The sequence below is a fragment of the Ixodes scapularis genome, unplaced genomic scaffold (genome assembly GCF_016920785.2).
Source record: "Ixodes scapularis isolate PalLabHiFi unplaced genomic scaffold, ASM1692078v2 PGA_scaffold24__2_contigs__length_7659602, whole genome shotgun sequence".
NCBI classification, from domain to species: domain Eukaryota; kingdom Metazoa; phylum Arthropoda; class Arachnida; order Ixodida; family Ixodidae; genus Ixodes; species Ixodes scapularis.
In genome coordinates, this window is record NW_024609851.1 from 2811849 (window position 1) to 2835993 (window position 24145).

The window sequence follows — 24145 nt, forward strand, 5'->3', positions numbered from 1 at the left end:
GCTTATGTTTGTTCGTTTTAGAGCGCAGCTTTTAGGCGCACGTTTCCGGCTTGAGCGGCATCGCCGTCACCGTCGGCGTGACCGTGCGTAGCCCTCGTAAGCCTCGTGAGGGTTACGAGGTAATTTTTACGAGGGTTACTCTCACGAGGATTACCCTCACGAGGATCACAAGGGTTACCCTATAAACCCTGATGAGGGTAACCTTGGTAACCCTCGTAACTATCACAAGGGTTACAAGGGTTACTTACCTTAAAAGGGCTACCCTCACGAGGGTAACGAGGGTCATGTAAGTTACCCTCACAGAGGTTATGAGAGTTGCCCTCGCGAGGGTCACGAGTGTTACCCTCACAAGGGTTACCCTCACAAGGCTTACTAGGGTTACCCTCACGAGTGTCACGAGGGTTACACTCACGAGGGTCACGAGGGTTACCCTCACTAGTGTTGCCTTCACGGGGGTCATGAGGGGTACCTCTTTGAAGTCACGTGACCCCCTTGATTGAGGTCACGTGACCCCCTGAGGTCACGTGACGGCCCTGAGTTCACGCGACCCCCCCCCCTGATGTCACGTGACCTCCTCGAGGTCGTGACCCCCCTTGTTGTTGTGTGCGATTTTAATGGCGCAAGAGCAACAATGGCCATACTGCGCCAAACAAGGTGGGTCAATAAAAAAGGGTGAGTTGAACTATACTATGGAGGAATAGATCTATAATTTGTTTAAAAATCCAATGTTTTCAAAAAAAAATCAAAAAGCCATTTGAATGAAATCAGTGGTCGCTCACCAAGTAAAAGGCCGGGTCAACTGGAATGCGATATTTGAAAAGATCAGGAAAAAAGAATTTGTGCTGCTGCCAAACACCAGGACAAAGAAAAAAATATGAAGAACAGACAAAGGTCATTGCAGCGCTCACAGGATGGAGGTTCTCCACCAGTAAGTAGGTAGCTATGAGTGAGGTAGTTGTGGCCGATTCTCAGGCGGCATACGAGGATATCGTGGAATATATTCTTATTATAAGATATTTCTTAGGTATCAAGGTCTGGCTTGATGGTGTGAAGCTTATTGTTAACCTTTGAATCCCACTCAGACTGCCACGATCGCAAGACTGCAAGTCTAGTAGGTATTTTTATGTCCCAGTGATGATGCGCACGCTTGACACCGGAAGATTTTGCGAAGAGACGGCCAGTTTATCTGCTGCCTCGTTGCCAGCAATGCCTACATGGCTAGGAATCTAGCAAAACCTAATATCGTACCCATGCTGTAGGCCCTGCTGCACCTTAACAAGCACAGTTAGGGTCAGCCAATTCTTCTTTGATAAAACAGAACACACAGCCCTAACAACACTCTGGGAATCTACAAAAATGATGGCTTTCTTTGTTTTACTCTGAACTATATAGTCAAGCGCCATCGTGACCCCATATAGCTCGGCAGTAGAAATATTGGCAAGAGTGTTTAAACGAGCGACATTGGAAAAACAAGAAGAGTATACAGCCGCAGCAACAAATATTCACGACTTTGCAACATCAGTTTAAAAATGATTATAATCTTTGCAGGTTTTCTCCAATTCAAAGAATTCCTGCTGTAAAATGAATGGTGACACTCTTTGCTTCCTGAATTTCGTCAAGCACTAGTTACAAAAACTAGGTCTGACGTTCCATGGGGCAGTATACTGTGAACGATTCTAGAGGTTAAAATCACGAGTCTGATTGAGGGAGGAGCGAAGACTTTCGACACGAAGGCTCAAAGGGCGTACAACTGTCGGCTTATTTTTAAAGGGGCGAGAAAACCTAGAGTTTGGAATACAGCTATAAGTGGGGGAGCTGGGGTCCGACAAAATTGTGTAAGCATAGCTGAGGCTAAGCAGCTGTCGCCTTTTTCAAGCGACATTTCATGACAGTCAACATACGAGCTAACCACAGCAGAGGTGCGAAAAGCACCAGACGCCAAAGGTAGCCAAGGTGATGTATTGGATCGAGCATTTTTAAAGCAGACGGTTTCGCAGAGGTGTAGAAAATTCAGCCATAATCACGGCGGGATCGAATGAGAGAAGAATATAGACGAAGGAGACATTTTCTATCCTAGCCCCACGACTTGTGCGAAAGAACTTTGTGTATGTACGATGCCTGCAGAGTTTTTTGCTTGAGCTGTTTGAGATGCGAAACAAAGGTAAGTTTACGGTCGAAAATAACTACTAGAAACTTGTGCTCCGTTTTGACCGCAATGCTGTTTCCATTTAAAAGAAGTGGAGGATTTAAACAGAGGCCACGCCTTAATGAAAAAGGAACACAAACAGTTTTCTCCGGAGAGAACCTAAAACCATTTTCATCAGCCCATGTGGACATTTTATTTATGGCGAGTTCTAGCTGCCGCTCACTGCTAGGAATATTACATGACGCTACAGATATCTGAATGTCATCGACGTATAGCGAGAAAGATACTGAAGGAGGAATGACTTTACTAAGAGAGTTAATTTTTAGTGCAAACAGTGTGACGCTTAGGACTCCACCCTGAGGAACACCATTCTCTTGAACGAACCAGTCTGATAAAGTTGTTCCTAACCGAACTCAAAAGGTGCGTTTAAACAAAAAGCTCTTTATTTACGGCATATTCCGTACATAGAAAGGTCGTGCAAGACACCATACTTCCAAGTGGCGTCATAGGCCTTGTTTAAATCGAAGAAAATTTATACACAATGCTGCTTGTTAACGAATTTCTTGCGCACAAAGGTTTCCAGCCGCACCAACTGATCTGTTGTAGAGAGTTCAGGCCGACAGCTACACTTATTGATATCCAAGCAATTATGCTCCTCGAGAAAATAAGTAAGACTCCTGTCAATTAATCTTTCAAAGGTTTTCCCCAGACAACTTGGCAATGATATTCGTTTGTACCTTGCAGGGAAGGAAGGGGCCTTTCCTGGTTTCAACAACGGTATAACTTCAGCCCGCTTCAATTCAACAGGGAAGTAGGCATCACACCACACGCCATTGGAGTAGGTGAGAAGAGCACTGAGTGACACTCTTGATAAGTGTGGGATCATGTCGTAGTGAATTCCATCGGGAGCGGAGGCAGAATTCTTGCGGGAGTTGAGAGCCACTTTGAGCTCAGCCATTGTGCTGAGCTCAAAGTGCCTGCGATACGAGTCATGTCATCCAGCGTGCCGCTGCGAAGCTATTCCGGTGAACTGACCCAAGTTCAAGGCAGGGTGGACGTCAGCGCGCAGTTCCACGACAAGAAGGCCGTGCTGCCATTGTTCTTCACCGGAGATGAGTCGCCTACACTACTTGGACGCAACTGGATTCGGGAGCTGGGCCTCAACTTCTTTGATGCGGAGGTAACTGTTCATTCTGTCTCTTAGGTCAGAAGTCTTGTTCAAGAGTTTTCTGCTGTGTTCGAGGAACGGCTAGGTAATTTCAAGGGGCTCAAAGTCAGTGTTCATGTTCCGGAAAAAGCCCCACCGAAGTTTTTCAAGCCGCGTCCACTACCTTTCGCACTCAAAGATGGAGTTGCACAGGAGCTTCAAAGTCTAGAAAGGGAAGTCATTATTGTACCAGTCAAGACGTCAGCCTGGGCTGCACCCATTGTTCCTCTTGCCAAGAAGGATGGATGTGTGAGGATTTGTGGCGACTTCAAGGTAACCGTGAATCCGGTGGCCACCCTGGAAAAGTACCCGATTCCCAGAATCGAAGTTCTGTGGGCCATGCTGTCTCGGGGTAAGAAGTTTACCAAGTTGGATCTCAGGGATGCTTACCAGCAAGTGATTCTTGAGCAGGACTCGAGGAAGTATGTCACCATTTTCACACATATGGGGTTGTTCCAGTACACCCGCCGTCCCTTCGGAGTGTCGTCCGCTCCAGCTATCTTTGAACGGGAGACGGAAAGCTTCTTCCGAGGGCTGCCGCACGTCGCTGTGTACTTTTATGACATCCTGGTAACCGGCGCGACTGACTCGGATTCTCTGCACAACCTTCGTTCCGTTCTCAAGCGCCTTTTTGATGTGGGACTGAAGTTGAAGTTCGACAAGTGTCATTTTTTGTGCCGCAGGTTAAATACCTTTGGCACATCATCAACAAAGAAGGGTTGTCTCCAGGCCTGGAAAAAGTCGCGGCCATACTTCATCCTCCTGCTCCTTGCGACGTCAAGCAGCTTCAGAGCTTCCTAGGATTGATTAATTTATACAGACGTTTCCTTCCTAACTTGTCTGGTCGCCTGCGGCCACTGCACTTGCTTCTTATTGACGGGAAGAACTGGGAGTGGGGAAAACACCAAGAAGAAGCTTCCAGTACAAGCAAGCACTTAATGACGTCCACTCCAGTTCTAGCTCATTTCAATCCAGAAAAGCCGGTGTGTCTAACTTGTGATGCATCACCGTACGGGATCGGTGCAGTTCTGGCGCACCGTGAAGCCGATGGCCAAGAGCGACCCATTGCTTCTGCATCAAGGAGTTTGTTCCGAGCAGAACAAAACTACAGTCAACTTGACAAAGAGGCATTAGGCTTGGCCTACAGGGTAGAACGGTTCCACCTGTACTTGTGGGGGACCCCATTTCAAGCTTCCGCAGACCACAAGTCGCTGCTGGGTTCGCTTAGTGCTTACAAGCCAGTTCCTGTCCACGCGTCACCTCCGCTTGTCAGGTGGGCTCTCCAGCTTTCGGCGTACAAATACCAGCCGACCTACAAACCAGGAAGAATTTTAGGTCATGCTGACGCACTCAGTAGACTTCCATTACCTGGGAACAATGTTAAAGAGAACGTGCCGGCTGACGTCTTCATGCTACAGCACGCATATCCGAATCTTTTTTCACCCTTCGTTGTGGCTAAAGCCACATAGAATGACCCTGTTCTGGGACATGTTCTCGGTGTTCTCAGAGGAGAGAACCTTGCACTAGCATCAGAAACAAGCCCTTTTTGTGCAAGAATATTAGAGCTTAGCCTGCATGAGGGTTTTTTGCTCTGGGGAGCACGCGTGGTGATCCCAAAAGTGCTGCAGGCTCGAGTCCTGAATCAGCTTCATTCCAGCCACCCAGGCATCGAGAAGAGCAAAATGATCGCCAGAAGTCACGTCTGGTGGCCGGGTATCGATAACGACATAACCCACTATGTGAAGAGCTGCTCGATTTGCCCAGCTCATCAGCGGGCTCCACAACCAGTTCAACGGACGCCCTGGCCGTTCCCCCAGAAGCCTTGGTCCAGGCTTCACATTGATTTTGGAGGGCCATTAGTGGGGCATACCTTTTTGGCCATTGTGCATGCCTTTTGAAAATGGGTCGACGTGTTTATTGTCTCGTCAACGTCTGCAGAGGCTACCATAAGAGCCCTGCGAATGGCCTTCGCTCAGCACGGTCTACCAGATCTGATCGTGTCAGACAATGGGCCTGCATTTGTAAGGAAGCAGAACTTGGACTTTCTAACATGCAGCGGGATACGCCGGATGCTCGTGCCGCCATATCATCCAGCGTCAAACGGGGCAGCGGAGCGTGTTGTACAAACCGTTAAAAACTCAAGAAAAGTGGCTCTGGGGATTTCCAAACTCGTATTTCCAGATTCCTGTCTCATTACAGGACTACTCCGCACGAGGTCAGGGGCGGAGCACCATGCGAGTTCTTGACAAGAAGGATGTTCAAGATGCCTTTGGATGTCCTGCGTCCCAGCCTCCAATCATCACTCAAGATGCTAAAACAGAAACTGTATACTGATAAAGGCTGCTGACAGAGACCGCCGCTCAACCCTGAGGAGAATGTGTTCGCCAGAAACTTCCGCCAGGGTATGCCCTGGGTGCCTACTCGAGTCGTCGGCGCCACAAGCCAATCTTCAGCTAAAGTCTGCCTTGAAGATGGCACACTGTGGCATCGGCACGGTGATCATTTGCGCTCCAGACCGACCGACGCCCCTACAGCAGCTACGGCCGAAGCAGAGACGTGTCAACCTGTTGGTGCTGCAGTTTAGTTTGAACCGCAAGGATTAAATAAGAGTGAATCTGCTGGTGCTCCCGGCGCTCTGTTCGAGCCAGGCGAAACAAGCGTGGGTGCAAGCGATAGTGTCGCAAGCACTGAGGTCACTCCTCATCCTACAAGCATCACTCCACCCCAGCTGCGCCGTAGCACAAGAACTAGGAGGGCCGTGCAGGGGTACTCCCCTTAGCAGTAGCTTGTCTTTGTACCTTAGAGGGGAGGGCTGTTAAATTCCTGGCCAGCATGTAGCTCCACAAGGTCCCCTGGTGGCCTAGTGTGACGATGACTGGAAGTGCGGCGCTCTATATTAAACAGGGGGCCACCCGTTGTTGTTGTTCTTGTTTGCGGGTTTTATGGCGCAAAAGCAACGGAGGCCATACTGCGCCAAACAAAGATAAAAAGAAAACAAGCTGTTATTGTTACTGTGCTACAAAATAATAATTAGCTGTGTGGAACTAGATCTGATTAATAAAACCTGCGTTAGTAATATAAGTCAACAAACGATCAAATGGGTGGAGGGGATATTCTCCCAGTAAAAGAGCAGGATGGAATGGAATTCGGAAATGAAACAATTCAGGAAAGTGGGTTCGACGTTCATTGTCCAAAGCTGGACAGAGCCACAAGCTATGCATGATGGTAAGTGCATCTCCACAATGCTTACAAACCGGTGGGTCCTCCCCACTAAGAAGATATTTGTGCGATATGTAAGAATGACCGATTCGAATTCGACACAACAATACTTAATGGAGTCAGTTCCTGTGAGAAGAGTTCTCCCAAAGCCCGAGAACCGGCTTTGTATTATGAAGTTCATCGTTGCACTCTATGTTCCATTCAGACTGCCATAAATGAAGAAGGGATGACTTTGTTAGAGGTTTAATGTCTTGGTGTTGCAAACAGGGGTTGAACGGGGGAAGATTACCTGAGGATGTAGTGAGTCTGTCTGCTTTCTCGTTACCTTTTTTTCCCCATATGACTGGGCACCCGACAAAATTTTATATTTAGGCCTCTATGAACAGCTTTATTAAGCTTATTTCGTAGTTGCTGCACCAGCATATTTTTAGTAACTCTCAAAGAGCAAATTGCGGTAACAGCACTCTGAGAGTCTACGAATAGGACAGCCTGCTTTATTTTAGCCCGGAAGATATAATCTATGGCTATAGATATTGCATAAACTTCAGCTGTAAAAATGCCGGAGAAAGTATTTAGACGTTTCACTTTAATAAAACAATCAGAATGTACGGCGCTGCCAACAAATGATGACGTCTTAGCACCATCAGTGTAAAAATGTGTGTAGCCTTCATACTTCTTCTCAAGCTCAGAAAATTCCTGTTGGATGATAAGGGCAGAGACGCTATGTTTATTAAGCCTTGTGAGAACCCAGTCACAAGCAAAAGGCACTATGTCTCAGGGGGCAACACAGTCTACTTTCTGCATAAGATTAACTTTGTTCAAACAAAGATCAAGTGAGGAACATAACTGGTGTACTCGGAAACTCAAGGGCCTTACGATGCTTGGCTTATTCTCGAAGAGGCGGCAATATCTAGATTTTCGGAGGGAGTTGTAGGTTGGATGATTACAGTTCGCAAGTATCTTGTAGTAGTATGTTAAGCTTAGAAGTAGCGTCTTTTCTCGAGTGACATATCGTTTGATTTAGCGTAGAGGCTGAGGACAGGGGACGTCCGAAAAGCACCTGCTGCGAGTCGCTGTCCAAGGTGATGGACTGGATCCAACATCTTGAGCGCGGACGGTCGTGCAGAACCGCAAACTGGAGCCCCATAGTCGAGATGGGATCAAACAAGAGCATTGTAGAGCCGTAGAAGGCATTTTCTGGCAGATCCCCAAGTTTTATGGACTTTGACTTTCAAAATATTCTCAGTTTTGAGACATTTTTCTTTGAGTGACTTGAGGTGAGCAATAAAATTTAGCTTCTTGTCAAAGATAACACCTAAGGACTTGTGCTCTTTCCTGACAGGGATGCAGGTTCTTTGCAGTTTTAAGGATGGATCCAGTGATAGATAACGGCGTAGAGAAAATGGGACACAGAGGCTTTTCTTGGGAGAAAACTTAAAACCATTTTCGTCCGCCCACTTAGCAAGCTTATTTATGGCAAGCTGTAGATGACGCTCGCAGCTCGAGAGCTTGCACGACGATGCTGAGATTTGGATATCGTCAACATAAAGTGAGTATGTAATGGACGGTTGCAAAACCTGAGCGAGAGGATTAATTTTGATTACAAAAAGTGTAATACTCAGGATACCTCCCTGAGGAAACCTGTTTTCTTGAACGAATGGATCCGATAAAACAGTTCCTAATCTAACCTGAAACGTCCTGTCTGTTAAAAAATATTTTATGCACTGCAGCATACGGCCTCGAGTTCCATAGCCATAATGGTCTTGGAGGATGCCATATCTCCATGCTGTATCGTAGGCCTCTTCTAAGTAAAAAAGACCGATACACAATTCTGCCTATTCACGAATGCTTCACGTATGGCGGTTTCTAAGCGCACCAAATGATCCAAGGTGGATCGTCCTCGGCGGAACCCGCACTGATTGTTATTAAAAATGCTTTCCTTTTCTAGAACATACACCAGCCGCCTGTTTATCAGTCTTTCATATGTTTTGCCAAGGCAGCTGGTCAAAGCTATCGGACGATAACTAGAAGGCAGAGATGGATCCTTACCCGGCTTCAGGAGAGGGATAATGTGTGCCCGTTTCCAAGCCGCTGTAAAGCTAGCCCTTTTCCACAATAAATTGGAGAAATAAGAAGGGATTCGAGAGATCCTGGAGAGAGATTACGCAGCATTTTGTAATGCAGTACATCGGGTCCAGGAGCAGGAGAGTTTTTTTTTTATATCAAGGGCACTCTTTAGCTCGTACTGTGTGAAGGGCTAATTATAAGATGCAGCGTTTCATCCCGTTGTAACTATATCATGTTGCTCTCCATGTCGTTTAAACAACTTGAAGGAATCTGAATAACTAGAGGAGCTGGACACCGAATAGAAGTACTTCCCAAGAACGTTGGCAATATCTTTCAGTGATGCACATGAAGGGTTGAAAACGGGAATCGTGAACCCCATATAGTCGCCTTTGATGCTCTTGAATCTATCCCAGACCTCCTTAGCAGTTACAAAGCTGCTCAGAGACGACACATATTTAATCCAGGTTTTCCGTTTCGATCGCTTACGGGTCCATCGGGCTTTAGTTTTTTTTTTTTTTTTAAACTCAACCAGCTTTCTTGAGGTGGGATACCGCCTGAACTTGCCCCATGCCTTATTTTGCTCCGAGCGCCTAATGGCACACTCCTTATTTCACCAAGGTTTGCACTTACGAGGCAGATTACCGGTAGTTTGGGGAATTGACTGCTGAGCGGCGTTTATTATCTGCTCTGTCAGATACAATGCGGCTTCATCCGCAGTCATGGAGAAAAATAGGGATGTATCCAGCGTGGAGCTAATCCAGCGTGGAGCTTAACTTAAAAAGAGACCAATCGTCCTTGTCCAACTTCCACCGAGGCATTCGTTTTAACAGAGTAGGAAGACAAATGTCGCTCTCTAAAGTAATAGGGAAGTGGTCACTCCCAAAAGGGTTATTAAGAAACTGAGAAGAAAAACAAGGCAGTAATGAAGGCGATGTATTAGATAAATCAATAGATGTAAATGAATTGTGAGCTTAACTAAAGAATGTAGGCTCCCTCCTATTAAAAAGACATTTGCGATGATAGTAAAAACCGCTCAATTACTCTGCCTCGAGAATCGAGACGAGCACTGCCCCACATGAGATGATGGGCATTAAAATCACCTAAAATTAAGACAGGTGGAGGAAGTTGTCCCACAAGTCCCTGTAGGTCATGGAGATACAGGAGAACAATTGGAGGCAAATAAATAGAATCAACTGTTATAAGACGGTCTAGAAGAACACGTACCGCTACGGCTTCCAGTGGGGTGCACAGTGGGACCTCTGAGCAGGCAACCCCACTCTTCACAATCACTGCCACGCCCCCAGAAGTGGAGTTAAAGCGATCCTTACGAAAAACTTGATGTCGCCTTAAAATCTGTTTATGATGAGCTTGAAGATGTTTCTTGTAATGCAAGGGCAATAGGCCGGAGATCATCCATAAAATAATTAACGTCTTCAATATTAGGTAAAAGACCACGACAGTTCCACTGCATAAAATGCAAATTCTTCATTTATTTGAAAAGGTCAAATGTAAAATTAAAATGAGAAAGGCAATGAAAAAATTGAGAGTATTAAATTTATGATTATTTGGGAGGGACCACTGGCTTTTCCCTTTGGACTTCGAAGTCTGCCACTCCATGTCATCCTGGTCGGATGCAAGAGTGGGTGACTCAGAAGTATCATCCATCGCCTCCACTTCTGGAGGTCAGCTTTACCTAAAGGTTTTGGCTGGTTCGTTGCACGCGGTGGCATGCGCCGGCCACGACCAGCCCAAGAGGCAGCGGAGGTGCTGGGCAGAGTGCTTTCAACTCTGCCCCCTCCGGCCCCTTAAGTACTGGGGGAGCGGCACGAGGGCTGTGCTGCTCTTTCGAAGAGGAGGTCCTCTTTGAGGAGGTCGGGCGGGAGTTTCACCCCTTCTCCCCGGAAGAGGACTGCGAAGTGCAGACAGGAACGGCAGTTGCCGGCGTGCCTGGAACCAGCGAAGCAGCTTGTGCACTTCCTTCAGGAGGAGGGGGGCACTGCTGCCCTAGCTGGGAAAGTGGGGCCCTGAGGGCTGCCTCAAGAACCTCAGGTGAGACCTGAGTAGCCCTCGACTCCGAGCGTGGCGCAAGACCCCTGCGTGCCACGTTGGCGTATGATCCCTTCGACATAAAGGAATAGCCTTTCTTTGCTTCGCTATAGCTGAGATTTTCTTTGGCTTTAATGGCAATGATTTCTTTTTCTTGCTTCCAGATGGGACAGCCGCGATAATAAGTAGGGTGTGGTCCATTGCAATTAATGCAGTGGGCAACATTCTCACAAATGTCAGAGACGTGATCTTGACTGCCACACTTCGCACATGTCTCCTTCCCTCGACAGCTGCGTGTTCCGTGGCCAAAACGCTGGCAACGGAAGCACTGCTGGGGGTAGGGGACGTGAGGGCGGATGTGGCAGTTTAGGTATCCAGTCTTGATTGTTTCTGGTAGAGTGTGAATCTCAAAAGTTAGTATGACATGTTTTGAAGGGATTCCTTCACCAGCTTTTCTAAACATAATTCGTTTTACTGCAACAACACGGGCACCTTGGAGTTTCTCGAGGACTTCTTCCTCACTGGTGTGTAAGAAGTCGTCCTCGGAGAGGACTCCGCGAATGGTGTTAAGTGTGCGAGGAGGGCTCACCGACACTTTCACTTCAAGAATGATGTTCAGCTTGAGAAGCGCTTCGCTTTGCTTTTTGTTGTTTACCTCCACTAGGAGGTCTCCAGAGTGGAGTTTTTTAGCCTTGTAGGAAAACCCTACGAGGTGTTCAAGTACTTTGGCTACAACTAATGGTGATAGCTTTGACACGGGTTTCTGTTCATCAAGAGAATGACAACGAAAAACTTCGTGAAACTTTCTATCTCAGGTTCTTTTTCGATGGTCTTGTGTTCAGGAAAGCGCCTTTTAAGGGCGTGCGCTGAACAGGGTTTGGAAGAGAGGGGCGCCATAAGAAGGCAAGGAGTGTTCGGAATCTGTGGCGCGCCGCCCACCATGGAGCCCAACGAAGGAATAGGTAACCCCCCATAACAAATATGGCTTTCCTGGAAGCATTACTTTATTAGCGCTACCCAGAATCTGTAACCAGGTGTGGATCCGGACGAGAGTATCTGTCGCCACCCAAGGTTAGCCCTTGCCGCCAAAGGAGTTGAAAAAAGGAAAGAAGAGAAATGAGAGTGAAAGGGATGAGAAGGGTGAAAGAAGGGAGGGGATAGTAGAAGTGGCGACTGACTGAATCATTCTGTCGGGCCAAGCCAGGACACCCGTCTACGGGAAGCGGGGCCGAAGTGGTGTATAGCCTAACCCGGGGGGTCCGAAAGGTCCAAAACTACCCCGGGCTCGGCTCAACCAGCAGGATCGAGCCAGACGAGCGGCTGAGCACAAGCCGCCGAGTGGCCGAATCCACCGATCCAGCCAAGCCTAGCCGAGGCGCCGAGATTGCGCCGTTGCGCCATTGCGCAGCGACCGCGACCGCGCCAACCCGGCGAGACGGCGGCCGCAGCGGCGATGGCGGGACCGGTGGTTAACAGCTCATCAAGTTCGTCGCGCACTTTGCTTGTGGGTTCCAAGTGAAACCAACGCACTTTCAATCGCTTCGAAAGTTACGTATAGCCGACTTTATTACTTGCAGCATTGAGTGCTTTGGTATACACAGATCAAAGTGAGCACTGAAGGACAGAAGGGAGACATGATGTTTTGAAATCGCACCTTATTTGAACGCATGCGTCCCCTGCTGAAAGCGTCTGGCTGTGCTCTGTTGCAGACGTCGTTTCGACTGCGTGTACTCTGATGTAACGTCAGTCAGTGTTTACACTCGGCTAGCTATCACTCGGCTTGTTATCTCATGTGCGAAATAGACGTAGAAACCAGCGCCTCGTCTCTTTCGGATGCTCAACCTCCAGCCGCCTGGCTCCCAGCGTGCTTACCGGCGCAAACGGTTCGACGTTTTGGATTCGTGGGCTCGTTCGAAGAGGCGTTGTTTAACGCTCACGAGTCGCCGAAGTGTTACCGGAGCTTCTCTTTACGAAAGTCGCGATCGACGCTGGGCTCTGAGCTCGTACTTTTTTCTTCCCTGGTAGACTAAGAGTGCCGACCATGCATCTGTGGTGCCGACTGGCGCCGTACGAAGTTGAGAAAAGCTAGCGAGTCTGTCAGATTTTTGTGACGCCGCCCAACTGCTCTGCTACCGGCTGCGCTCAACAAATAAGGTAAAAAAAACGCGTTTTCTAATTTTTTTAGTTTTTTTTTTTGCCATGTTTCATTTTAGTCGCCGCAAAGTAAATCGCGGCCGTACGTCGGTTGACTCCCGATTACTGTCTCTACATCGTAGATTGTCTCACCACAATGGTGCCTCGTTGGTGTGATCTTATTCTGATATCGTTACATCTTGCTTTTTCATCTTGGCACACTTCTAGACGACCTTCTACACGTTGCACTCCTTGCCAACATGTCGCTGGTGTTAGAGACAAATCTGAAGTCGCTGTTTGCTCACTCCTTGGTGCACATATTTCATGTTCAACATCAGGTATCTGAAGGAGGCGCCATGAAACCCTGGAGTTTTTTAGAGGTACCTCAACATACTGTATTCAAGTGTCGTTTTGTGAGTTATAGTTTCCTACAAAACCAAATTGCACTTTGTTCGTAATATACCCTATAACTGTTCACTACAATTAAAGTTGCTATGAAACATTGGCCACGAGAGGTGACTCGGCCAACGCAGCCTGAAAATTCCTCGCATAATTTTCTTCATGGGTCATTTTGGACATTGACAAATTTTCTTGTGAAAATGTGCATAACACATGTGTTATGCACATGTGTTCTACCTTTCGTACAGGTACTTCAGTTAGATAAGCCCCAGCAAAGGCAGCAAGACAGTCTCATGGGGTCACACCAAGGATAACGGCAGTCCTGCTCGAGTCCCGAGTCTTGTCACCAAATTCACTGAACATAATGGTACATTCCGTTTCCTTAACTTTTTCTTCTGAAATGTGTTTTTTTATTGTTGCTTTTTTTTCTATTGAAAAAAGGGTAGTACAACGTTTAAACACCCAATGTTTTTTTTTTCTTCTTGTAACATATGTAGTACATCGTTTAAACACCCAAGCGTTCATAAATGGTCTCTGTACCAGACAATAGGGTGTCTGTTTCATACTTAGCGTGCAACGCTGTCAAAGGTACTAAAGTGGTGCGCTTGAAAAAATAGAAAAAGTGTTACTCCGCGCGTTTCATGGACGAGTGGTAGAAGGCGCTGCTCTGGCGATAGTGACGTCTCGGTGGCCGTGGTTCGAACCCATTTTACGCGCGAAGATTTTTTTTCTTTTTTAGACATATTTTTTGTGCAAGATTGTGCGCATTGACGAAGTGCAAATTTCAGTTCCTCCTTCTTGATTTTTTATTTATAAGTCGCCGAGAGGCCAGATTTCTACCATCTGGTCTTCCGCTTTGCAAGTGTTATGTGCCTCCAGCACCGAGTTATATTTTTCTTTCGTGCAGCGTGGAATGAGGAATCGCCCTGATAGCGGCCTTGTCCCAAAATTTATAATCAAACATTAACGACAATAGTTGTGGCCTGTACAGTTTATTTTGAAATAGCTGTCAAGGGTAGGAATCTCCCTCTCGGAGCACTTGCGATGCACCTTCAGGCGAATGGCGTTCTGTGTGAACTCGTCATGCTTGACGGTCCCTGTGTTTGAAACTTTCTTGTTGCGAGGTCTTTGCTTCGGGGACGCCACCTTGCCAGATAGGCACTGCGCATTGCACTTCGCGACAGTACAGGGCACACTCCAGTGTCGTTACTGGCCGTCTTTAGGACTTCACGACCGAATTCTCCGGGGAATGTGTTCTTATACTCCCGTACACATTGGCGATCATCTGCTTGCACTCTTTCAAGATTTTCGCACAACGAATCTTCGAAAACATCCGAGCAGGAGAGGTACTTGAGCTTGCTGCGTAAGACGCCATCTTCTCAAAACCAGCCAGTGCCACACAACCAAAAAACCCACAGCGGCTGCCACACGGATGAACACGAAAACAATTTAAGGTGGTTTACATTATCTTTTCCTTTTTCTTGAAAAACATTTGTGCTCCGTTGAAATCATAACGCCAATATCAGTTACTAGCCCCGAGGAGGCACATTTTCCGACTTTTTAAATTTTTTTTGCAGGCGTTGCACTATCTTATGGGGCGAACGTAGGCACGGTCAGCAATGCCAACCGGTTCGCTAGCTTTGACTGCGTTGCACTCTACACTGTAAAAAAATTTGCACCCTCAAGGGTTCTTTTTTGCTGAGGACACCCTTTCTACACCCTTTTGATTTGTATGTTTTTTGAAAATGGGTGTAGCCATCACCTGAAAGCCCTTAAAACACCCATGCACCTTTTAAAGGTGCGTAGGTGCAAAGGTGTTGAAGATTAGTAGGGTGTATGGGTGCATTTATAGATATATTCGGAGCACCCTATCTTATAGAGCTCATGCATTTACCACTTATTTTTAAGTGGCAAATTTCAGAGTAATCTTTGCATGGACAGGCTCGCGAGCGATGCACACATATAGTACGCGCTTGTTATTAAGCGTATGGCTTGTTAATTAAGAAAAATAAAGAGGGACTCATAAGTGTATCAGCACATGCTTACCGAAATTTCTTCACCTTGCTGCCGCGCATGCTGATTTTTAAGCTCTGTGAACCAAGTGTGACATGCACACACCGGGCGTCTCAGGTAGCATGCAGCAAATTTGAAGAGAACGTCTAAGTACCCTTTAGGTGGATGAAACCAATCGGGTAAGCAGTCGTGCTGAGATGGCGTCACCATTTGTTTTATTGTGGCTAACTAATTATGTAAAAATAATTAGTCAAACTTTTTACTTATTGATGAAAGAGCCCACTTGAGACTTAGAAAGATGTAGAGCAGCCTGAGAAACACCAGATTGCGGTGCTTGCCTGCAGAGTGGGCTTTCCGTACTTCAGTTCACAATGGAAGAACGAAACGCCCACGAAAACTGAGAAAACACGTGACCACGCACTTTCAAATCGTGGCCCACTGGGACGCGCTTCGTGGACGTCCTTTCTTGCCATGTAAACAAAACCATGCAAAGCACACCTTGTTGGAAACATCATAATGTGAGGTTTCTCATAGCGCTCTACAACTTTCCATGTCACTCATGAGGTCTTTAATGACTCAGTAATTAGATATAGTTAATTAGTTATCCTCAGTTAAACAATAGTGACGCTATCTCAGCACGACTGCTAACTAGGGCTGGGCAATCGATCGATTAATCTACCGATTAATCGAATAATGCTTTAATTGAATCCTGTAAAAGTAAGAACATTCACTTGTGCCTTCTTATTACTAGCTGCTGTGACATTCATTCTAAAGAAACATCTCTACTTTACTCCACTTGACCATTGTATCAATGAGAAATTAGTTTGCCCGTTTCCCCTTGCAAAATGAGTGAGACAGAATCAATAACCCAGTGCATTCCTCTTTTCTACCCTTGTTATGTTTTGGTGAAAAGTGTTATTGGAGCTGATGAGCAGATTTTTCTAAATGTATTTTCATGGTAACAAGAAACTAAATATATTTATTTTTTGCTTATAACTTTGAAGAACCTGTATAATCGTCAAATTGTCCTCGTACGCCTCATAAATTGTGTTTTTCTTGTTAATTCACGTATTTGCAGGGAAGCTCAGTTGATGAAAACACTCCAGGAACCAGCCAGGAGCGGCATTTCAAAATTACACCAAGGTATGCTCAACGGCCTGCACTTATCACACCCTTGGCGACGCAATTGAGATAAAACGGCTTTCCAGAGAATATCGTCACTATAAACGACGGCACCTCGTTTCGGAGCGTCAAACTTAAACTCACATACTCCCACTCCCCTCTGTATAACCTCTTGCCCTGAAGGTAATCGAAATAAATAGACTGTCCCTTTTTTTAACCCTTTCCTATTCAGTCATGATGACGACGATGGGGCAGGATTTGTACTTCCGGACTTCGACTTTCTTAAAGCGGCTGCAGCAGGAGGCAAGCCACTCGGCTCCTATGTCACAACGAGAATTGTCAACGTTTTGTTCCAAGAAATGGCAACGCATACATTGTGAGTAAGCTTGCATCAAGTCGTATACCTCTGAAGCTGTCGCTACCTGTTAAGGCCAGTGCTGCAATGACAGCCAAATATGATTTTTGCAGGTACCCATCCAGAGCGTCTTACCAAAATGTGGGGCGGGCACTCGTATCTCAATACCCACAGCTGGCATATACCTGTGGAAGTGGCCATGTAAGTGCCTTGTTGAGATGCATTTTCTGTTTAGTCTCCATAGTAGTACAAGCTCCTAATGGGCAGCTTTTTTGTTTATGACTAAAAAATATGATTTTTTAGTCATAAACATGTTCCTTTGTTTGTGCTGGAAGAGTGCAATATTTCCTTAAAATCTGGTGCAAATTAAAACTTTTACCTGTTTAGGGAAGGGGCGTAATGTAACGAAATCTTAGTCAAAATAAAAAAAAGGAACTGCAGAAAAATATCAAACTGTTGCTGTACATGTTGCGTTTTGTTTTTTCGCATCAACAATAGTGCAATTTTTCTGCATTGTTTGCAAACACGTGTGTTTTGAAAACACGGGATTAGAGTTGTGCTCTCTGAGGAGTGCTTGCCCTGTTTTTAACTTTGTGACAGGTTGAAATAAACTGTTTTGCACTTTGGTGCTATACACAAGTAGGGGAAAAAGAAAAAAAAAGGAAACGCATCCTGCATGCTGGTTTTCTTGACTGACAGCGTTGGAACATAACCAACTATTTGACGAAAGTCACAGGTCAGAGTTGAATTATAGCTTTGAGGGTAGAAAGGGAAAACCATTTGTATCGCAGAGCCACCACTGAACTGTAGTTATTGAGTTATCTGATATTTCAGGATTCTTGGGTCATGTTTATAAGGCAGAAGTTCAAAAATGAAAGGAGGAAACTGTCAACCGATCGTGTAATGAGCAGCAGAGAAAAGTATGGCAGTACCGCAAAGAAACCAAGAACTTCCAGTGGAACCACGACAGAAGAGCTGCAGCGTGGCAGCATTGGACAAACTTTGGTTAGTGCTTTAGATTACAGTTGTGTGATAGTTTTTTCTTTAGTTTCACTAAACACAACCTTATTTTCTACGCAGGCACAAAGTTCGACTCCTTGTGGAGAAGATGCGAGTAGTCTTGCGCAGCATGAGGCATGGCTTTGCCAAGAGTGGAACAAACCAAATCCTGACAATCAGCAAATGAGCTGCAGACTGGAACTGACGCATCAGGCCAGAGTGGAACAATTAAGCAGACTGTCGGTTTCTGTGGCCGTCACCAAGTATCCATACATACGAGACGCCGATTTGGTAAGTGCTTTATAATAACCTCAGTAGTATATTTGTGAGTTTTATTTGTCAAAGTTCAGATTCGGCACATGCCAAACATAAAATAAGGAAAAAAAAGATTTGACAAGAATTTAGCAGAATCGAAGTATGTATCTATGTCCTTACGTTGTGAATACACATTCTCAGGTGTCTGCTGAATCGTTTTCGAATCAACATCATTCAAATGTTATTAGGAAATTGTTTTATTCATTTAGAAATACGTTTTGTTACCTTTTCTATCAAGACTGGTTTTTCTGCGCTGCTGTCACAGCTGAGACCTACTCTAAACAAATATATAAGCCCTCAGGTATTATCTTCGTCCCCCTGCAAGTTTACCCTACAAGTTTGTTTCAGTTGTAGCTGTCCACGACGGCCAGCTCTGCATGCGAATACTGTATTTGAAGTGTGTTTCTATCTTTTTTAATTCTGCAAGCTTTTTGTTTTCTAAAATATTTCAGTTTTTCCACGACTTTAATATGCTACTCAAGAAAGATGGAGCTGCAGCTGTGGTGGAAGGGATGCAAATTGTCCTGAGCCTAGCCCTCGGGGATCGCTTGGGAGCCAAAAGAAAGGACACGATGCCTGTCCTGAAGGCTGACAAGGCGACAGCTTGTGCAAGGCGCAAGGAACGTATGTTCATCAAGACTTGTTAAAAATTCAGTGCGGCCATGTTATGTCGCTAGTGTTTGCTGTAGCCTACTAAGAATTGCACTTTGTGCAAGTTTAGAGTCACCTGAGTGCACATTAGTGTTCTATGATTCAACAGTGACAAAAGACATTCTTGGAATGCAGTGTATTCACTGAAACCGATCAGCACAGAAGCGTCATTTTCATTGTAAGGTTCTCTCAGCAATTGAGTTAGTGAACTCATCCACCTCGAGATGAAACCACACTGCCACTAAAAGACAGAAATGGTAACTGCTTTCTTTTACTTTTTTGCTGATTGTTGTGGAAAAAGATGCATTCAAAATCAGTTGTTCAGCTTATCCGAATAGAGGCTCAGCGAGCTTTTACAGCAGACGGAGGTGTAATAGCTGAGGAAGCTGATGTTTATAATTATAAATGCACGTGGTGGACATTTGATTCGATAATGCTGTGATTTACTGAAGAATTACATATTTCCCACTAGAATTACTTCAAACTACAATATTCAACAGAATACTTAAAATTCTGTGGCGAATAGTTTTAAAAAGCCGTATGGTGACCTTGTATTGTCCACGCTTTGATGGTAGCGCGACGGTAACGCCGCCTCCTTGTGTATCTCGGCGAATTGCCTTTATAAAGATTTCCAAATTTGCCGAGCAGTCGTTTTTATACTTACAGTGCTCTAAATCTTGCTTTAATATTGCAGCTTATAATGCAAGAGGTCTGAATTTGCTACCAATATTTGTCTGAGAGGAACCAGCTTGTTTTAGGCAAAATATTTACAAGATACGCTTTGCATGGGGGGGGGGTAGGAGTAAACAAGGGATGGCCGGAAACGAGATGAGGATGAGAAAAAGCGTTAGGTAAAGAAAAGACTAGTCTTACTTTCCAGTCTTTTTGGTTCTTAAACAGCACAAAGTTTATATTGGAAGAAAAATTAAGGAGTATGTGATGTGTTCATATTGCAGACATCCGGGCTGTACGAACCTTGCAACTCCTGGCGAAACTTGTTCATCAACCAAGAGCAATGAAAGCAATGTTTGTGCCTCTGGTAAGTTTATGCAACATAGGGCTATCCTGAAAGCTTGAAATTGAAATGCAGATATACCATCCTGTCATAACTGTGTGTTACATTAGCTTAACAACAGATCACGTTTTCTAACAGGTCCGTCTCTCACGTGGATAAGACAACAATTGTTGCGGCGATTAGGTCAAGCAGCACTGCACATATCCTGTTGCTTAAATTCTTTGCCTTCTTTGCTGTACCAGATGTATCGCAAAAGTTTAAACGGGGTTTGAGTAAAACAAAAACAACAGGAAACTCTTTTCCACAAAAATGTTATATAAATCACAAAGAGCTGAAAATTCGAGCTAAATATGTGACTGAAAGTACAATCAAAATCTCGCTTTGCGTGAACATTGAGGTACATGACTGGGTACTTTCGCGTTTAAAGAAAGCATATCACGACTGTACATGATCGTTTGATAAGCACTAGGTGCCTAATTTTTTTTTTCTGGGGTGGGAAAGCCCAAGTCAATGTATTACATTCAGGCCCATACAAAAATGTCCTATGGTCGGCTATAGAAAATTCTTTGTATGGTTGGCTTTAGCTATTTGGCCCAATTAGCTAAAGAATTTTCTATGGCTGTCTTTAGCATTTTTTATGGTCGCCTTTATGGGCCTTTTTAGCTTTGTCTATGGCCCTATCGCTGTTTAGCCATAGCGCTCTTTAGCTTTCTAATGGTTGGATAAAGACTTCTCTGTGACTTTCCCTATGGCTCTCTATAGCCAGCAAACCCTAAAAAAAAATTTACTTGAAGTTCCCCGACTTGCGAGCGCTACATGGTGCATGTATATCTATGTGTATATATATATATATGTGTAAATCAATGTATAGATATAAATACATCTCTGAACACACAGAACACAAGCAGAACACTTCCCCACACAGCAGCAACAACGCAGATCTACAAACGCTAAAATTGGTTTGCTCTTTATGTTTAAACAGCCTTGATGGAGCTGCGCCTCAACGGGTAATCGGTCTCTTCGCTGTAGATGAGAAATTTAGCCAGTGCAGTACAACCGCTAACCTGGGGTTTTTAACGTGCATCACGCAGTAGTGATCACACGAACGTGTGCCGGTACGAAACTCATCCAGATCGAAACGGGCGGGGGCGGCGGGGATCGAACCCAGGAGGTTCCCAGCGCAAGCTTTCGCTCCACGCTCCGAGCTGAGACGGGTTAGACCACTCGGCCACTTCTTCCCCTCTACAAACGCTATGTTCGCACTAGCTGTATATATGGCAGTCTAATTTTTGAATCCGACTTTGCCGGTGACCCATTATTTGTCGCAAAAACACTGAGAGGCGGAGCAAATATTACTCGTACTTAACATTATTTGAGTTGTCTCTTGGAATAGCCCGCATCTCTTACTTCAAAACCCTGAAAAAAGCAAATGTAGATCATTAGGCTAATTAACTGAAATGTATTAATTATCTTTTTAATAAGTTTGATGAATCACGTTGACAATGCAGTGATGACCTGCAGTACACTGGTACTGAAGATTGCAATCAATCTATTGCTTGATTGCAGTGTTCGGCGCCAGTGTAAGTTATTTTCACTTTTCGGGGGTAATAATTTTAATTGTTGCACAAGTATTTTAATGGGTTTTTCAAACAAACAATATTACTGGTTTTCACGACTCGTTGGAACAGCAGAGAACATATCTAGGGTCATGGTTTGTCACCGGCCTGACAGAAATTTAGTATTGATTTAATTTTCTACCGTGGAGTGTTTTTACTAAAAAAAAGTAAGCGCCGGTAGTGATTTTCTGTAGGCGTGGAAAGAAAATTTATTGGTTCTTAGTCTTTAGACTCGGGGCCATAAATTTTTCTATAGACCGCTAAAGACAATTTATTGCTTTCCAGTCTTTAAACTCGGGGCGAAGGAGTTTCTCATAGGCGGAAAAAGAGCATTTATTGGGTCGCTGTCTTTAGACACGGGGCCATGTAATTTTCTATAGGCGTCTAAAGAAATTTTATTGGTTCCCAGTCTTTAGACTTAAGGCCATAAGATTTTCTATGGACGGTTAAAGACAATTTATTGGTTCCCAGTCTTTAGACCTGTGACCAAAGAGCTTTCTATAGGCGGGTAAAGAAAATTTATTAATTCCCAGTCTTTAGACACAGGGCCATAGATTTTTCTATAGCTGGCTGTAGCTGTCTTTATGGATCTCTATGGCCGACCATAGAGGGCCATAAGGGGTGATAGCCTGCCATATAAGTTTCCCCCCCGGAAGAAACGAATGAGTATATTGTAATGAATAACCAACTAGCCCCACAGTTATTTTTGAGTCTATTGCACCTTAGCCACGCCAAGAGAAGTTTGAGTCCGTTTCGGTCCGGGGAGTGTAGACGACCATAGACCATTTTCGTATGGGAAGGGGCTCTATAGTTATCAATATAATTTTAGCATACGGCGTGCAAGTGTGTCTGCTGCTCGCGCACTTACTGTGTTTGTTTAAACCCGGCTTGTAGACACATGCTTTCGTTTACGTCCCGGTTTTAGCCTATGACAGCTCACGATAAAATGACGAGTCATCGTGCATTTGTAGTGACTTCGCGCATTTCCAAGGCTTATCTTGATTGCCGTGCTTTTTTCATTTTTTTTTCACTAAAGCTTCCACGAATGTTTTCATGCACAAAAGACACATTTTTGTTTGCTTGAACGTCTATATCGTTAGTGTTTCAGACTAGATGGTGGGCAGGCCTGGCTTGCTCCAAACTGTACAATTGTGATCCTGTCACTCTACACTGCTGCCCCGGATTGTCTTTTTCTATGCAGGAAGGGGAGAAACCGTCTACACCATGCATTGCTTACAGTGGCACCTCTGTTGAGCAGGCAGACGACCTGTTCCTTTACATTGAGAAGCGGCAGTTACGCAGTTACTGCGTGTGATTGATGCTGAGCAAGGCATTGCTGCAATGATGGCGGCGTACTATCTTTTTGACATCAACTATGCTACAGCAGCACACAGTTTGTGCTGCGTTGTAGAACATTTATTTTTTGGTGTTCGTGTAACAAAACCAAGGTGCGCAACACAGCGCTTCATCTCTTCTTACGTGGCAGAGTTCTCCAGTGTTCAGCTGCAGTCTTCTGCCAAATAAGCAATCTGCTCACAAACCAACGTGTTTTAAAAGAACAATAAATTTTTCGAGTGATTGTTCCGCTATGTGTGTTCTTTAAATGACTATACTCGAGCATAGCTTTCTGTGGCAATGCAGCCGGAGCTGAGGGTGGAGTGTGGCAACTGGGCGCCGGTGCGGAGCGCAGCCATTGGCTGTGATATGATAGCACCCGATGACTGCGCTCCGCACCGGCGTCCAATTGACCACGGCCACCCACAGCTCCGATTGCATTGCCGCAGAAAGTTGTCTTTGAGTATTCTAGACCTACATTGACCATCAGATATGAGGCATGCATCAATAAGGCTCAATAGGGGTTATAAGGCTTCCTAGAATTTGCACCCTTTTAACACCCTCATAACACCCTTATATCAAAGGGTGGTGACAGGCTGCAAACACCCTTTATCGATAAAGGTGCACCTTAAACCACAACACCCATGAAAAGGGGTGTGTAGTCATAAGGAAGCACCCTTTCTTAGGGGTGTAAGGGGGTGAGTTATAGACACGAAAATGCACCTTTAAGGGTGCACATTTTTTTACAGTGTATGTATGAAACAGAGTATAGGATCGCTTCAGACGGGGCAACCTTTCCAGCAATTTTGGGGCTGCTGGCGGGTTGTTCCCTAGTTTTTCCTAGATCGACCCGAATTGCTGAGATTGGGTCTGGCTCGAAGCGGACGAGCAGCTCTGACTACTCGGAGATGTTTGAAGCGGCAGCAGCCAATCAGGAATGCAATATTTTCACGTGACACCCCTGTGGTCGTGATGATGAGAACTGAGGACTTAGTTCTGGTTTGAAATTGATCATTTTTGAAAATAAATTCTTTCAAAAAGATGAGTTAGTATTCTCGGCGCAATGTAAAGATATAAAAACATGTTTTTTAGGATATAATTGTGCGTCTAAATACTGTAAGAAAAATACACTTTCATGATGATGATGGCAAGTCGTAGCAATTCGGTTGCTGCATGTGAACGCGGGCGGCCCGTGTTGCTGGTGTTGCGACATGAAGTTGCTGGGCGAAATTGTTCCGTCTGAAGCGGGCTTTAGGGAACTGAATTTAAGGGCCGTGGAGCTCTGGGTGCAAGCCCACCTGGAAACATTTTTTTTTTCTTTTTTGCCTTTTTTTAGTATTTAGATATATATATATATATATATATACATATATACTTTTTTCTAAGTTTTAAGACATAGATGCATAATTTACACACTAATTCCTTTTCAGAAGCGCTTTTATTCACACTCTGTGGCTTTCCAGTGCTTGCAACAGCTTCTCGGTGAGCTAATGCCAGCTCTGCAAAG

At 45.1% G+C, this 24145-nt stretch overlaps 1 pseudogene; it reads left to right on the top strand.

Moving 5' to 3' along the window:
• Positions 1-16075: 16075 nt before the first annotated feature.
• Positions 16076-22870, top strand: LOC115314852 (annotated as a pseudogene).
• The last annotated feature ends 1275 nt before the right edge of the window (positions 22871-24145 follow it).